Below are 17,691 nucleotides of genomic sequence, written 5' to 3' on the forward strand. Positions count from 1 at the left end.
GACTCTTCTGAGTCAAAAGTATTCACTTTAATCTACTTTTGACTCTTCTGAGTCACCCAATGCATTTAACCCCTACCGAGTCCTCTGGATTCTGCTTCTAAATTCTGTCCAATTCTCTTCCTATCTCCTGTCACACTTATCCCAGCTGTATCAGACGACAGTGGACCTGTGTGGTCTGCCATTCCACTCTTGCTCCCTCCCAGTCCACAGAGCACCCAGGGTGAGTTTTCATAAGTGTGATTTCTGATTGTAGCTCCCTGTTGCTTAATGTATTTCAGTGGCTTCCCACTGCCCTTGGGGTAATGTCTAAACAACTTGGTTATTTAGTGTATGCGTGCAGGCTCAGTTGTGTCTGACTCTTTGTGACCCCGAGGACTGTAGCCTGCTGGGCTCCTCTGTCCATGGAATTTTCCAGGCAAGAATACTGGAGAGCATGGTAAATCTTGCCTTTGCTTATCTTTTTATTTTCTCTCTTGCCGACTATCCATTATATCTTTGCTTCAAGTTAAATTATCTGATGGGAGAAATTTTTTTTTGAATTATCAAAATTATTAAAATACTCAAAGTTATATGAGAGGCGAGTAAATGAATAGATGGGTGGATTATAAGGATTGTGGAATTTTGTTTATGCATACATAGTTTACAAAATAATTTACCTGCAGAGATAGTCTTGTTTATATTTTATAATTGTTAACTCTAAAAGATTAACTGAGTCAGAGAAAAAGTGTACTTCAGCAACATGTTAAAATGTCTTTGTTTACCACATTCAGTGAGCCAAATGCCATCAACTTCAGGACTTTCACTGATAAGCTGAATATTTGAATGACTCATTTCACAAGTGAGTTTGAAGTGATTTGCAAATATTCCACAGTTTTCCTTTTTCTCATTTTAGCTGGTTAAAAGCCATAAATGACCGTTTTGTATTTGTCACAATTAATATATCTCAGAAATAGGGGTACAGCTCATTTCCAATGCAGTTTACATAAATCTCCGAGTCAGACATGCCACTTTTAATGAAATAGCATTCATTTTTCTGTCTGAGAAGAAATTTTCATCTGGGGAGATGTTATTATGTCAAAAGGGCATTTTCATCCAGAAGGCTTGTAACATTAGATTGATAAAACTTATCTCCTCCTTGCTTAAATTCTTTATCTCATGCTGTGCTCAGATGTTGGTTCGCTAGGCACATATTCTCATGGTTCCACACTGGAAAATTATTAAACTGAATTCTTTAAAGGCATTAACCCTTCAATCCTCTTTTTAATTAGTCAATAGCAAGATAAAATTGCATTGATTTTGACCCCAAACCCCTGAGAGTCAGTACAATTTATTTTGCATTGGCTCTATGTAGATATTATAATTATGATGAAAGTAATTCCTAAGGAACAGATGATACAAGTTAAGACCTTAAGTGGCAATTTGTGGTAGTAACAGTTACACATGAAAGCCCCCAAGTTGTCTTAAGAAAGCTTTCATACAATCATGAGCCAAAGCAACATTCAGAAATCCTCTTTAAAAGTAAATAGGTGGTTCATGAATATTGTGTGATCCAGGGATTTCAAGATATGTCTCTTTCTAGTTCTGAAAGGAAATCTTTGGTAATTTATGCAGGGAGATCATATTGAAATGTATTCCTGGAGCACCGGGGCTTCACTGACCTCTCTGCCGTGGCTGGAGTCAATGGTGATTTCGCACCACAGCACACCAAGGTACTTTGTGTGTGTGTATGGAAGTGTGATATGGACTGGCTCATGTCCCTGCCAATATGCAAATGCTGAAGCCTAATCCCCAATGTGGCTGTATTTGGAGATGAGATTTTTAAGGAGGTAATTAAGTTTAATTAAGCCATAAAGTTATATCTCTAACCTGATGGGACTGGTGCCCTTAGAGAAGAGGAGGAGACACCAGAGACCCACATGCACACAGAAATAAAGGCCATAAGATAATAAGGGCACTATGAGAGGCCTCATCTGTGAGCTGAAAGAGAGCTCTCACTAGAAGCCCACACTGCTGACACCTGAGCTTGGACTTCTAGCCTCCAGACTGTGAGAAAAGTAATTTCTGTTTTTAAGCTACCCGGTCTGTGGTATGCTGATGAAGCAACCTGAGCTAATACAACGTGTGTGTGTGTGTGTGTGTGTGTGTGTGTATGTGTGTGTGTGCACGCGCGCACACTAGAAAGAGTGAGCAAAAATGAGTGCCTGGGATACTGAGCTCTATACAACTATGATTTGATTGACAAAAAGATGCCAGTGGTGGTGGTTTAGTTGCTGCTGCTGCTGCTAAGTCGCTTCAGTTGTGTCTGACTCTGTGCAACCCCATAGATGGCAGCCCACCAGACTCCTCCGTCCCTGGGATTCTCCAGGCAAGAACACTGGAGTGGGTTGTCATTTCCTTCTCCAATGCATGCATGCATGCTAAGTCACTTCAGTCGTGTCCGACTCTGTGCGACCCCATAGACAGCAGCCCACCAGGCTCCTCCGTCCACAGGACTCTGTAGGCAAGAACACTGGAATGGGTTGCCATTTCCTTCTCCAGGGTTAGTTGCAAAAAGTCGTTAAAAGGTGTAAAGTTTCTGTAAAAACATAGGATATGGAAACTGGCAGAAAGAATTTCATAAAGAAAAATGCAATACAGTGTACAATACTTCCAGGATTCTTAGGGCTGCTAATTGTTCTCCACTCCCTAACAGCTGCTGCTCCATGGTCTGCAGGGAGTGAGGGATCTGCCAGGTGTGAGAGACTTGCTCTTGTCATGATAAAAGGTGGTGTGTGTGCGTGCTCAGTCACTCAGTCATATCTGACTCTTTGCAACCCCATGAGCTGTAGCCTGCCAGGCTTCTAACAGGTTGCTGATATTCATTACTAGCAGTTCTGGAGATACTGAAGAGATGCCTATCTGTGCACTGGGTGTATTTAGTTAGTCTCAAACAGCCCAGTATATTCCTGAAAGTTATTAAGAATGTGGGTGAAGCAAAGATCAATGTTTTAAAAAATCACTGAATCCATAGAAGGTAGTGACAAGTTGAAATTATAATGGAGTAATCACAGCTCAGGCACACACAAGGGAAATCAGGTGGCCATTGAGGATCTGATCTCAGACACCTCCCTGTACCACTGAGGACTTGAGCTTTGAGCTATACCAGTCTCGAGGAAACCACACCTGCCATCTGCAACTTCAGGGTCTCAAGATCTCCCTGGTAACTATGTAACCACTTCAGACCCCAACCAATCCTTGTTTGATTAACACCGTCACATCTTGCCAGCTCCAGTTATAATTTTTGACACACAACTTGGGTAACTAGCTGTGGCCTTGTAGCTTTTGCCTTTATAAGCTTCCTCTACTTTGTCGTCTCAGTTCAGTTCAGTTCAGTCGCTCAGTCTTGTCCGACTCTTTGCGACCCCATGAATCGCAGCACGCCAGGCCTCCCTGTCCATCACCAACTACCGGAGTTCACTCAGACTCACGTCCATCGAGTCAGTGATACCATCCAGCCATCTCATCCTCTGGCATCTGGTGGAACACAATTCAAGTTCTTCTTGACACTGTGTCTCTCTGGCTGCAGTCTTTTTTTTTTTTTTTTTTTTAAGCTGGAGTATAGTTGCTTTACAATGTTGTGTTAGTTTCTGCCGTACAGCAAAGCGAACCAGCTATATGTATACATACATCTCTTGTTCTTTGGATTTCCTTCCCTCTTGGTCCCCCCACAGCACTGAGTGGCATTCTCTATGCTCTACAGTGGGTTGTCATTAGTTACTTATTCTATACATATTAGTATATGTATGTCCGTCCCAATCTCCCAGTTCATCCTACCACTTCCCCTTTCCCACTTGGTAACCATAAGTTTGTTCTCTACATCTGTGTCTCTGTTTCTGCTTTGCAAATAAGTTCAGTTCTAGTGAATCCCAAGTAAATGCCTCTTTATTTCTATCAGGTTTCCATTTCTGAAATTTTGGCTAATAAGAGACAAACACAAATGTATAAAATTAAAAATGTAGTTTCATAAATTTGAAAGCCTAGATAACACAAAAATATAAAGTACCACATTAACTTAAGAAGTAGAAAATCTCAGTAGATTTATCATTTTGAAGGAAAATAAAAATATTCTTTGAAGTCTACTCCCTTGACTCCAAAATACTTGAAATATGTAGATTTGTTGGTGAGTTTTTTAAAATTTTGGGGGAAACATCCCCTTTCCTCTTAGCTTTTCCAGAAAATATGATTTTGAGTATGCCAGAAGAGTCCAATATGTGGAAATCTAATAAAGCAGACTACCTCAATAGATTAAATAAGAGAATTTGTAATATCATCTTAACAAATATTTATTGAGTAATGATATTGACTACAGAATTTTGCTAAAAGAGAGAGTAAAAAGTATAATCAACACTCAGGCCTCCCAGATGGGAAGACACAGTTGTAGTATTATTAAAAAATAATATTGTAGTTCAAAACAGTAAATAATTAAACACCAACATGATTCATTGATGCTTGTGAAGAATTGATGCTTTTGAAATGTGGTGCTGGAGAAGACTCTTGAGAGTCCCCTGGGCAGCAAGGAGATCAAACTAGTCAATCCACAAGGAAATCAACCCTGAATATTCACTGGAAGGACTGATGCTTAAACTAAAGCTCCAATACTTTGGCTACCTGATGTGAAGAGCCAACTCATTGGAAAAGGCATGATGCTGGGAAAGACTGAAGGCAAGAGGAGAAGGGGGTGACAGAGGATGAGATGGTTGGATGGCTTTGACTCAATGGACATGAGTTTGGACCAACTCAATGGACATGTGAAGGAGATAGTGAAGGGACAGGGAAGCCTGGTGTGCTGTGGTCCATGGGGTTGCAAAGAGCTGGACATGACTGAGCAACTGAACAACACCACCAAATACATATAACAAGAACTCAGAAACAGAGGAGACTGATATAGCTCTAAAGGTAATTTAGGCTGGACTATTAGACATTTCTCCCTAAAATCAAAAAGAGTCATATTGCCTGCTTTAATAATCCACATTTGGAAAAAAATGCAGCACTTTCTGCCTAAACTGCTTGGTGTGAATACATATCTGAACCTTTGTTTCATAGTATAAACTATGAAAACATAAAAAGAGCAGGAGATTTTAAGAGTGGGAACACATGTATACCTGTGGCGGATTCATTTTGATATTTGGCAAAACTAATACAATTATGTAAAGTTTAAAAATTAAAAAAAAAAAAAAAAAAAAGAGTGTGTTCCAGTGACCCCTGACAATATTGTGAATTAAGCAATGAGGGTATTTTTGCTAACTCTAGCCATTTTGTCTGTTATTTTACCAATACTGGCCTTGTAATATCCAGGGAAAGCCTCTCAAATATCCAATTCTCCACTGGTTGTTGACACATTAGTTTAAACTTAGTCATTATGTAAATGTGCCTTGAGGTTTAGTTACCCTTAGGAAATGCAAGATTTTGTCCCTTACCAAAGCCGCATTAATGTCAGAAATTTTACATTAGAAATTAGATAGGACATACGTTTTGGGAAATATTTAGAAGCACTATGAGGGTAGACATTTCTGTCTTGATGCCCTTGGCCCTTGGCCCCCTGCTCTCCTGCCTGGGGGCAAGGACACAGAGATGAGTAGTAGTAACAGCTTAGACAGGAAGCCGGATGGCCTAGGTTGAAATTCCAACTCTGTTGTTAATTATTTGTGTGACCTAGGGCCTTCTTAACATCTTTGTGGCTTAGTTTCCTCATCAGAAAAGTGTAGTGTATATACACAACATATACAAATGGTCTACGTTTCCATCCTGTGCAGATGCAGTGATGTCATCCATGTAAAATGCAGCATTTCTGGCGAGCAATATGCCCTTACCAAGGATTAAATGCTTCCTTGATAGTTCAGCTGGTAAAGAATCCACCTGAAATGTGGGAGACCTGGGTTCCATCCCTGGGTTGGAAAGATACCCTGGAGAAGGAAAAGGCTACCCACTCCAGTATTCTGGCATGGAGATTTCCAGAATTCCTGACAGACTTTATTTTTAGGGGCTCCAAAATCACTGCAGATGATGACTGCAGCCATAAAATTAAAAGATGCTTGCTCCTTAGAAGAAAAGTTATGACCAACCTAGATAGCATATTAAAAAGCAGAGACATTACTTTGCCAACAAAAGTCCATCTAGCAAAGCTATGGTTTTCCAGTAGTCATGTATGGATGTGAGAGTTGGACTATAAAGAAAGCTGAATGCCAAAGAATTGATGCTTTTGAACTGTGGTGTTGGAGAAGACTCTTGAGAGTTCCTTGGACAGCAAGGAGATCCAACCAGTACATCCTAAAGGAAATCAGTCCTGAATATTCATTTAGAGGACTGATGCTGAAGCTGAAACTCCAATACTTTGGCCTCCTGATGTGAAGAACTGACTCATTTGAAAAGACCCTGATGCTGGGAAAGATGGAAGGCAAGAGGAGAAGGGGACAACAGAGGATGAGATGGTTGGATGGCATCACCGACTCAATGGGCATGAGTTTGAGTAAACTCCAGGAGTTGGTGATGGACAGGGAGGCCTGCGGTGCTGCAGTCCATGGGGTTGCAAAGAGTCGGACATGACTGAGCAACTGAGCTGAACTGAACTAAAGGATTAAATAGTAATCTGGGGACAGCACTAGTCATGCTAATAAAGTGCCATTGCACACACACCACAGTAACAATAGGAGTAATCCCCTGCTCCTTCACGTTTGACACACACTTCATAACACGAGTGACATCCTACTAGTGGTTCTGATACGGTGTGGTCAAACTCTGATGGAAGTTTAGTACTTTCTACCTGCACAATAGCATTCTAATAGTTCTATTATCAATGATTCTCTTTAAAATGCTCTATGAGAAGCACATCCTTGTGCCTCTAGGTTTGCTTTAGTTGCCTGAAAGTTTAGGCATGGGACTGGTTCTCTCCTGAGTAACAGCTTCATTGTGTTCTGTGTCGCTAGGAAGTGCCTGGGTGTCCGTCCTGCAGCCCAGGGCACGGGAGAAGCACTCCTTTCCTTATGCAACCATGTTTCTTCACATGCTGTGATCTGGCCTCAGAATAAAGAGCCCTCATATCTACCTCTTCTGATTTGATGTTACCATATAGTGGGGAATATGGATCACAAAGGTAGCGTAAAACATCTGATTTGAGGGCAGCCAACCATTTATTGCCACATTATCTGCTTCTGAAAAAGAGACTACAAAAGCTGTCCCCACCACTCCTCCCTTTCCCAACACATAAAACTTGATGAGATATTAACATCTAAATTACAGCACTCTTTATTTTCATTCTTTTCTGTTCCAGAGGCATTAGACTGTTTCAAACTGTCTTCTGGGGAAGCTTAATAAGACCTTATGCTTTTATGTGGGTCTTTCCCAATGCGGCAACCTGATGTCACTCCCTGTGTCCATGAAGGGGAATATCAGAGACTGCTGGCAATTTGGGCCCTTGTTGTCCGTATCTCAACACAAATTCAACCTTACAGGTGCTTGAGCCCAACAGCTTGAACCAGATAAAAGGTAAAATTTTTGCTCTCCTCCACCTGTGAATACCCTGGGTGTTTAGGCCCTTTCTTGCCTGTTCTCTTCCTGTCGGCATACCTGTAATATGAACCCAAGATAGGCTTTTAATTAGCAAGTTGGAAGGACTGAAGCCATGCTGTCACTGGGCCTGTTGAGGCCTGTTTTCCATGAACAGTAAGTGAAGAAGAGTGTTATCTAGCAAGAAAGCCCTACTGCTCCTGCCTCCCCAGCCATGGTCACACTTTGGCCATACCGTGTGACTTGTAGGATCTTACTTCCCAACCAGGTTTGAACCTGGGGCCTTTGGCAGTGAGAGAGCATAGTCCTAACCACTGCACCACCAGGGAATTCCCTAACTCTTCTTTTAAGGCCCAGCTCAGATGGCACCTTTTTTCTATGGTTTTTCATAATACCTTGTCCTTTCTCCACTGTCCTCTGAGCTAGTGAGCAAATGAGTTTGCCCATCTGTCTTTCTCAGGATTGTATGTATAATATAGATTTATTAGTTTGTGCCTATGCCCTGTTTGCTAGTCTATGATGACACAGTTACTTTATTTTTTCAAATTAATTTTTATTGGAGTATAGTTGATTTACAATATTGTGTTAGTTTCAGTTGTACAGCAAAGTGAACCAATTATACATATACCCTGTATTCAACTCTTTCTTTTTTTTCAATTCTTCTTCCATATAGGTCATTACAGAATATTGAGCAGAGTTCCCTCTGCTACCGAGTAAGTTCTTATTGGTTATCTGTTTTATATACAGGAGTGTGTATATTTCAGTCCTAATCTCCCAATTTATCCCTCTTCCATTTCCCCCTCTGTAACCATAAGTTTGTTTTCTATACCTGAAACAGTTATTTTGTTTCCATTTGTACCATATGTACAAATGAACAGATCCATCTATGGTACCATAGGGCTGACATGTAAGAAATGATCATTTAATTGCTTGCTGAACTAAAATGACCTAAAATAATAGATTATATATGCAGTAATAAGTAGAGCTTAACTATATTTAAAACTTTCTTCTGGTATCTACTACCTGGATAAAAAGCTTGCTTGAATAAATCACCGAAGCACTGACTTAGTTACATTAATATTACAGCAGCTATCATTAATTGAGTGTTACTTGTACCAGAAACTACCATAGGTACTTACAACAACTCCATGTAAATGATGAATTATTCTGCCTATCTTAAAACTGAGGAAACTGAGGCTCAGAAAGGATAAACAACACCTGTGAGATTTACTAGAGTCATATTAGACATACTCTCTTCTTACTTTGGTTCTCCGCTCAACTACTTTATTTACTTACTCTTCCGAAGCTCACAATACCTCACTCCCAAGATATTTGCAGCTGCCCCCAATTCCGTATGTGGGTGACGGTGCAGGTGGAGTGCTCAGAATTCTGAGAACTGAAATGCAAGCTGGAGTAAAACTCCCTTATGCCATTTTCAGTAATGTGTGCTCATATCCCCAAGGAGCATAATGTTAAGATAAAGACACTGATCATGCTATTTAGTGTTGCAGAGGTTAACTGTTTTGTGGCAGTGAATGAATCTTAAGTCCTCTCAGAACTTGTAGAAAAAACCTTAAAATACATAAAATAAGGCCATCTATCTGTAAGCCCTTCAAAAGGGATGAATAAAAAGGCTTTTAAGATGTTGGTCATCTTTAAAATGTTAATTTATTAATTTATTCATTCAAAAGTATTTATTGAGTGCCCACAAGGCACTAGCTACTATCTGAGAAGCTAGGGCTACTGTGGTGAACAAGAAATATAAATCCTTGCTCTTGGGTTATGCTATTTTGTGCTTAGTCGCTCAGTGGTGTCCAATTCTTTGTAACCCTATGGACTGTGGCCCACCAGGCTTCTCTGTCCAGGGGGATTCTCCAGGCAAGAATACTGGAATGGGTTGCCATTCCCTTCTCCAGGGGATCTTCCCAACCCAGGGTTTGAACCCAGGTCTCGTGCATTGCAGGTGGATTTTTTACCATCTGAGAGACCAGGGTAGCCCCAAAATACTGGAGTGGGTAGCCCATCCCTTCTCCAAGGCATCTTCCAAACCCAGGAATCGAACTGGGGTCTCCTGTATTGCAGGCAGATTCTTTATTAGCTGAGCTATCAGGGAAGTCCACTCTTGGGGTATATTCTACGCTGAAAGGAGATGTAGAAAATAAAACAGATCATTATAATGTTATGTGATGGAAATTCTACTGGAAGAATTAGAGCATGCTGTGAGAAGAGACGGGGAGGATTATGTATTAGTCTGCCAGGGCTGCCATAACAAAACACCGCAGAACTTAACAACAGAAATTTACTTTCTCATGGTTCTGAAAGTTGGAAGTTCAAGATCAAGGTTGGCAGAACTGGATTCTCCTAAGGCTTCTCTCCTTGGCATGCAGATGGTTACCTTCTCACTGCACCCTCACATGTCCTTTTGTCTGGGTGTGCCAAGAAGTTGGTCACTTAAACTCCTAATTTGGCTCTTTGAATTCTTCTGCTCTCTCCTAATAGATACGTTATCTGTCCTTAAGTAAATAGGAGTTATTTGAGGGCAGGAACTGTCCTCTATTCTACATACTCTACTATATTTCAGAGGCATGTTGAGTGAAGATCTAGAGTTCAGATTTCTAGGGTCAAGCTGCCTGAACTTGAAGCCCAGCCCAGTCACTTACTAGATGCAGAAACTTGGACAAGACATTTATTTTCTCTTTGCTTTGATGCCCTGATTTTTATAAATGGGTATAAAATAATTATCTGTCTTGTTGAGCTTTTATGAAGATTAAATGAATTACTTTAAGGAAAACACTTAGAAGAACCCCTGGCATGCTGGAAGTACCCATTATTCTAGTGGTCGCATTCACAAGGACTTATCCTGTCCGTGTGAGCATCTCATTCTATATATTATATTGTCTCTATTGAAATGGTTTAAACTATTTTGAACTTTGTACCAAAGCAACTAAACTTTGGTCCTGTCAAGCAAACTGGGGTTATGTGGATCTTTAGAGGCTATTCAACATCAGAGATTGTATGTGAAAGTAAGGAATTCTCAGAATGACAGGGAAGGTTAGATTAAGAAAATGTGGATTCAGTAGAGCAGGAATGGTTTCTTCTGTGTCACCTAATGTCAGAGCAAATTTATTTGAGTTCTCTAGGCTTGCTGCTGCATCTGAGATGATGGGTATTACAATTCAAATGCATATGTAGGAGCTAAACTTGCTTAGATAAAATACTTTTGGGTACATTGCTGAAAGCATTATCCTTCAGGTTACTGAAACGACAAGTGCTCTTTTTGTGGGTTTTTCTTTTGAGAGGGTGGTTTGTATGCATCTTAAGAACTTTATTGAGAAACAATTTATATATCATAAAATGCAGTCTAGATTTAAAGTGTATATTTCAATGGATTTTAGTATTTTAACAAACTTGTGCAACCATCACCACTAATTCCAGAATATTTCCATCACCCCAAGAAGACATTTCACATTAACAGTCCCTCCCTTTGCCTCTCCTTTCCTTCACCGCCTCCTCAATCCTAGGCAATCTCTCACCTCTCTGTCTCTAAGAATCTGTCTACTCTAGATTTGTATATAAATGGAACAACATAATATGTGGTCTTTATAGCTGCTTTCTTTAACTTAGCATACTGTTCTCGAGGTTTCTCCATGTTGTATCATGTATTAAGATTTCATTCCTTGTTATAGCTGGGTAGCCATTCATTACATGGATATGCCATATTTTGTTGATCTGTTCTTCAACTGAAGGAAAGAGTGTTTGTTGCACTGTTATAAATAATGATGCTATGATCATTTGCAGACATTTTCTTGGTGTATGTGTGTGTGTGTGTGTGTGTTTCTTGCATATATACCTAGAAGTGGAATTTATGTGCACCTTTAGACCATATTAATATGGCTTGAATATTTTTATAAAGGAGTAAACTCAAAGAACTTTATGCTGCATAGAAAGATGAGCACAAGGAAAACCTCCCTGAAGGTAACAGGATATCTTCAAATATTTTTCTCAGCTGTTTCCACCACTGTGTTCTGAAGAGGCAAGCAAAGATAATTCCCATTTTACAGATGAGGAAATAGGTTGTGCTGAGAAACTTGAGTTTAAATCACATGTCAGTCAAATGGAAGAGAAGGAAGAATAACCATTGTTTGTATGTTTTATTCCAAAATTCTAGCCGCTGCTTTATTAGGATATTATTGTGTTCCTACAGCCGTAGAAATTTTTATAAGCTGATAACAAAGATATATTTATAAGATCAAGCTACTTATATAGCAAATTCAGTTTTCTTTTTTATGGATATATGTGGACCTTGATGTCTATACTCTGACACTTGGGCTGCTGAGTGAGTCTAGACAGAATTACCAAACAGTATGCCATATACCAATTTCAGGTTTTTAACCTCAACTGAGACCTCAAGACCATCCTGCAGTTGTCATGTTTCTGGTCAAGCTCTACTTTAGGAGGTAAGAAGCTGTCAGGGGCTATGGGATGTCACATCTGATGTCTCCAGCTAGATTTCAAGATTTTTAGTGCAAAGATCGCCTCGTGTATTTTTCACTGTTAGTGTCTACTGGAGTGACTTACATTGAGGGTATTCAGTAGGGATTTTCTGATGACAGTTATTCTGATGACCTTCCTTCCTATTTGGTGTCTACTGGAGTGACTTACATTGAGGGTATTCAGTAGGGATTTTCTGATGACAGTTATTCTGATGACCTTCCTTCCTATTTGGTTTGATCGATCAAACCCTTTGCAAGATCAAACCCTTTGCAAGAAGACTTTTATTTGCAATTTATCAGGCATTTAATACAGATAATGTCTTCATTATATATGTCAGTATGTTGAAAGAATTACCAAAATATTTATATATTAAGGGATAGATATTAACTGAGGCTGAATATTTTCTAGGATTTAATATTGGTAATAATTTATAAAGAGAACCTTAGTGCATAACTTGTCTAACTTTATCCCTTTCTTTCCTTTTAGCTGTACTCATTCTCAGTCTAGCACTGGAACTGATCCTGATGTTTTTCCTACTAAAACTGAAAGGGATCTGATGGTTCGTGGCCCAGTTTAGTTTAATATTTTCCTTATTGGTTTTAGTTTGCTAGGTAAAGAAATGACTACCTTTGACCTTAAACTTAACTTTGAAAATGGAGAGCATTTGAGGATTTGAGAATGTGGCCAATACAAGCTAAATGCGCCAGGGCTTCTTATAGAGCTGAAAGTGAGAAGGACGTGTGCAATCATTGCCCTGGCTTCTCCCTTTCCAAGTGACAGCCATTCTTACCCTTTATCTACAAGTTTTTATTTGTTAGAAGATTAGTCAAGTATGAGACGAGACAAACATGAGACTGGGTAGGAATGAAGGAGACAGAAAGTGAAGCACCCTGTCGAGCTGACCTCTTGCTTTGTTTCCTGTTATCTTGTTTGACTCCTGGCCAAAAACTTTTATCCTGAAGTTAGTGAGTAAATCATAACAGACAGGATTAGACATTTCAAACTAGTGCCAATCCACCTAGATGCAGCTTTAGTCATAGATTCATACATAACAGCTTATAAGAGATTAATTTTACATGCCAAGATCTCTGTACATGAAAATATTAATGCCAGAGGCTCTAGGATGGTTTCAACAAAAAACGATAAGTGTGCAAAATATAATGAATGTATTGCTTTGAATAAACTCATATACTTTGAGTTATCATTGGCAATTATCTTGAAAACTCAGGTCACAGACAAAGTTTATACTATAGAATGTATACTGTAGAATCACAAGCTTTTCTCAGTCATAAAGTCCAGATATCATGTGCATATAATAATAAGTTCATTGGTCCAGTTTTAGCTTCCTAATAAGCCTTCAGAATTAACTCATAAATACAAGTTACTGGTTCCATCGTCCTACTAATTAAGATGAAGCCATTTTCTAATGATATTACATAGTTTAATGGCTGGACATCATACTTCCAAGGTGCTCCATGTGTCCATGCATGCTAAGTCGCTTCAGTCGTGTCTGACTCCTTGTGACCCTATGTATCATAGCCCACCAGGCTCCTCTGTCCATGGGATTCTCCAGGCAAGCATACTGGAGTGGGTTGCCATGTCCTCCTTTATGGGATCTTCCTGACCCAGGAATCGAACCCACATCTCTATGTCTCCTACATTGGCAGACGGGTTCTTTACCACTAGGGCCACCGGGGAAGCCTGGGGTCTCCATAGTCTATGGCAATAGGAACGGGAAAATTCAAAGCACCCATGCTTCTGTCCTAACAGATAAAAGAAGGATAATTTTTTAAAAAGTAAGTTAAGGCTAAGAGTAATCAGAAATTTATTTTTTTAATTTTTAGTTTTCGGCCGCATGGCATGTGGCATCTTAGTTCCTTGACCAGGGATTGAACAGGCACCCCTTGCATTGAAAGTGTGGGGTCTTACCTACCAGGCTGCCAGGGAAGTCCCCAAAGAAGGGTATTTTAGTGACTGACTTATAAAAGTGAATTATATTTTTGCCAGAGAGAAGTAGAAAGACAAATAATAATGTCTGATTATATTCTAAGGGTATTTTACTTTAGTCAGCTTAATTTACTTCATAAAGAGGACACAATCAGTTTTACTTTCTAATCACCTTCTTGAAATTCATTATTGCTTGGAGGGCACTGCTTTACTATCATCGATTTTTTTATATTGGGAAAATCTCCAACTGTGTGAGTTTGTGATCCTATCTTATGAAAACCCTGGTACACCACAGACTCTTTTGGCTGGCACAAATGAGTTCAACCTGAAAGGCTATAGCCAGAGTTTATTGTTTACAAAACCAGATTTCTGTTAGTGTGGCTCTGCATGTTTCATCAGCCACTTGGAGTAACGTGGTCCTTGGTGTATTTTTTTTCTCCCAGATACCAACAGGAAAAGAATCTGAGTTGTAGCTAAGTGCTCCTGACATGGCAGACTGTTGATGTAACTGGAGACGCTTCTGATTCTGATAGAGGTCACAGGGGTATGCTAGCCAATGACTGGGTAAAGAGATAGAGGTTCCTTCTCACAGAGGGAAGGAGCTATAACGTGAAGACCATGGTCTTTGCTTTATTATCTCTGAACATGTAAAGGGCACCAAGTTCATTAGTCTAGATGCATTGAAATTTCTGATAATGACTGGCCATTTACAAGCAAGAAAAAAAAAAAAAAAGGAAACAAGATGAAACAAAGGCATGAGGGGAAAACCAAACAGCCTATGTTCTCTGAAATGCAAGAAAAGAAAGGTGAGGGTGTGTGATGGTTCCCAACATCCCCTGGAGAAGGGAATGGCTACTCACTCCAGTGTTCTTTCCTGGAGAATTCCGTGGACAAAGGAGCCTGGCAGGCTATAGTCCATGGGGCTGCAAAGAGTAAGATATGACTGAGTGACTAATACTTTCACACTTTTCAGATTTGGAGGGGGTTTCAGGGGTCAGATCTGCCTGTGAACTGCAGAGCCTGAATCCAAGAGAGATGCAAAAGGCTGAAACCAAGGGATCAAAGCCAAAATCAACAGTCAACCCCCAGATTCAGAGTAAGCATTTCTCTAAAGGGGCTGAACTCAGAGGAAGGAAAACTGAAGTCACCAAGGCTAAGCAGATAGGACCAGACATTTAAAAGACAGAGTCTGGAGGGAATTCCAAAGGAGATGGAGGGTGCCTTCATGTGTGTCCCATTAGGGCTGAAGGGAGAGGCTAAGAAGAGCACAGAACACTTAAATGTGTAAAGAGAACGAAGATCAGTGGCTTACAGAGAGACCCTGTCTGGAAAGACATTAGGGAGATCGACCATTTGCATGTGCATAAAAAGTCTAGGAAGAGACCTAGAGACTAGTTCAGTTCAGTTCAATTCAGTTGCTCGGTCATGTCCGACTCTTTTCGACCCCATGAATTGCAGCACGCCAGGCCTCCATGTCCATCACCAACTCCCAGAGTTCACTCAGATTCATGTCCATCAAGTCGGTGATGCCATCCAGCCATCTCATCCTCAGTCGTCCCCTTCTCCCCCTGCCCCCAATCCCTCCCAGCATCAGAGTCTTTGCCAATGAGTCAACTCTTCACATGAGGTGGCCAAAGTACTGGAGTTTCAGCTATAGGATCATTCCTTCCAATGAACACCCAGGACTGATATCCTTTAGAATGGACTGGTTGGATCTCCTTGCAGTCCAAGTGACTCCAAGAGTCTTTTCCAGCACCACAGTTCAAAAGCATCAATTCTTTGGTGCTCAGCTTTCTTCACAGTCCAACTCTCACATCCATACATGACCACTGGAAAAACCATAGCCTTGACTAGATGGACCTTTGTTGGCAAAGTAATATCTCTACTTTTCAATATGCTATCCAGGTTGGTTATAACTTTCCTTCTAAGGAGTAGGCGTCTTTTAATTTCATGGCTGCAATCACCATCTTCAGTGATTTTGGAGCCCCAAAAAATAAAGTCTGACACTGTTTCCACTGTTTCCACTGTTTCCGCATCTATTTCCCATGAAGTGATGGGACCAGATGCCATGATCTTCGTTTTCTGAATGTTGAGCTTTAAGCCAACCTTTTCACTCTCCTCTTTCACCTTCATCAAGAGGCTTTTTAGTTCCTCTTCACTTTCTGCCATAAGGGTGGTGTCATCTGCATATCTGAGGTTATTGATATTTCTCCCGGCAATCTTGATTCCAGCTTGTGCTTCTTCCAGCCCAGCGTTCAGAGACTAGTAGGATTGTTTATCTCTGGGGAGGGAGACTGGGTGATATCTCCTCCAGGAAGAAGAGGAGTTTTAACTGTATTCTGGTTGTTTTTTGTTTTGTTTTAATTCTGAGCTACATAAATATAGCAAACAGAAGTTGTGTTTTAAAGAAAATTAAGTTTTTAAAGTCAAGTTTTAAAATTTAAAGTTAAACTAAAAATTAAAGTGTTTAAATTTAAAAAGTTTAATTTAAAGTTTTAAAGTTAAGTTTTAAAATCAAGTTTTTAAAGAAAATTAAGTAAAATTAAAACAAAAACAAAAATTTCCTCCAAGAAGAGTGGGAATAAAAGGGTAGGGAAGAAAAGAGAAGTCGAATATAAATGGGAAATAAGAGACCATTTTCTTCATGGTTTAGTTTTAGTTGGTAAATTCATGAATGTTTCTAAAGCCAGCAAGTATGGGTCATCTTTGCTATTTCCATCATGAATTAAAAAGTGAAGGTGTAAAAAATGTATCAATGTCCCTATTCTTCTTTAGAAGAGTACTTTAAGTTATGACAATGACTGAAAAATTGGGCCCATAATCAAGTGGGAATTATATATAAACAATCTGCTGGTCACCTAACAACATATTTGGTTATTCATAATAAATGTTATCAAAAAACATTTCTAGTTTCACACCGATGCATTTTTTGAAAATGCTGAAATCACACCAAATCTTAAAAACCACTGCTGGAAATGTGTGGTTCAACCCAGATAGCAAATAATGATACTTGAAATAACGTTAACATAGTAATCTGTATAGGACAAAGAGTCAATATATACTGAGGAGTATTAACTAAAGAAGGTTAAACATGGTAAATCTTGGCAGTATTATGGGAAATCCATCTCTCTCCAGTTACTATGGAAAGTTTTCTTGGAGAAGAGAAATTGCTATTGAATGAACAAAGAGAGGAGAGGGAATGCCAGGCATGTAATACCTGGGAACTTTCAGAGATGCACGAGGGATGACTAGGTAAAGCCCAGATAAGTAGATGTTCTTAGGGGAAATGAATTGTCCAGAGGATGAAAAACAGGAAGAGAGTCAGCCTAGCAAAGACATGGGAGAAGAGGCTGGAAGAAGAGACAGGATAGAACACACATCATGTTCAATGGAATACGACCCAGCTATAAAAAAGAACAAAATGTTGCCATATGCAGCATCATGGATTCAGCTAGAGATTATCATATGAAATAAAGTAAGTCAGAAAGAGAAAGATATATATATATATATATATATATATATATATATGCTCCAATGGCACCCCACTCCAGTACTACTCTTGCCTGGAGAATCCCATGGACGGAGGAGCCTGGTGGGCTGCAGTTCATGGGGTAGCGAAGAGTCGGATATGACTGACCGACTTCACTTTCACTTTTCACTTTCATGCATTGGAGAAGGAAATGGCAACCCACTCCAGTGCTCTTGCCT

The 17,691-nt window shown here is 39.8% G+C and overlaps 1 long non-coding RNA gene across 6 annotated transcripts in view; it reads left to right on the forward strand.

The window, feature by feature from the left end:
* LOC147366665 (uncharacterized) overlaps window positions 1-17,691 on the forward strand; it is a 312,135-nt gene that overhangs the window by 171,884 nt on the left and 122,560 nt on the right. For 2 of the 6 annotated variants that reach the window (XR_015169444.1, XR_015169450.1), the window contains 5 exons: window positions 1,612-1,709; window positions 7,307-7,521; window positions 8,216-8,255; window positions 11,927-11,999; window positions 12,523-15,828. The exons of 1 other annotated variant lie outside the window; for it this stretch is intronic. This is a non-coding gene — a long non-coding RNA (uncharacterized LOC147366665). Of the gene's footprint in view, window positions 1-1,611; window positions 1,710-7,306; window positions 7,522-8,215; window positions 8,256-11,926; window positions 12,000-12,522; window positions 15,829-17,691 lie in introns of those variants that run through there. 3 more of the 6 variants (XR_015169445.1, XR_015169446.1, XR_015169447.1) reach the window with 3 other exon arrangements.

The sequence above is a fragment of the Bos grunniens genome, chromosome 8 (genome assembly GCF_055505025.1).
Source record: "Bos grunniens cultivar Pamir isolate PY7600 chromosome 8, Bosgru_T2T1.0, whole genome shotgun sequence".
NCBI lineage: Eukaryota > Metazoa > Chordata > Mammalia > Artiodactyla > Bovidae > Bos > Bos grunniens.